The sequence below is a fragment of the Mandrillus leucophaeus genome, unplaced genomic scaffold (assembly GCF_000951045.1).
Source record: "Mandrillus leucophaeus isolate KB7577 unplaced genomic scaffold, Mleu.le_1.0 Scaffold530, whole genome shotgun sequence".
In the NCBI taxonomy this organism is placed as follows: domain Eukaryota; kingdom Metazoa; phylum Chordata; class Mammalia; order Primates; family Cercopithecidae; genus Mandrillus; species Mandrillus leucophaeus.
This window is the reverse complement of record NW_012105698.1, coordinates 1,392,847-1,393,074: the sequence shown is the minus strand read 5'-3', so window position 1 is coordinate 1,393,074 and position 228 is coordinate 1,392,847.

Sequence of the window (228 nt, the reverse complement as noted above, 5' to 3'; positions counted from 1 at the left end):
AAAACCCCGTCTCTAAAAAAATACAAAAATTAGCCAGGCGTAGTGGCATGCATCTGTGGCCCCAGGTACCCAGGAGGCTGAGGTGGGAGAATTACTTGAGCCAGGAAGGTCAAGACTGCAGTGAGCTGTGATCCCATCATTGTACTGCAGCCTGGGCAAGAGAGTGAGCCCCTGTCTCCAAAAAAAAAAAAAAAAAAAAAGAAGAAGAAGAAGAAAAGAAGTGTGGGC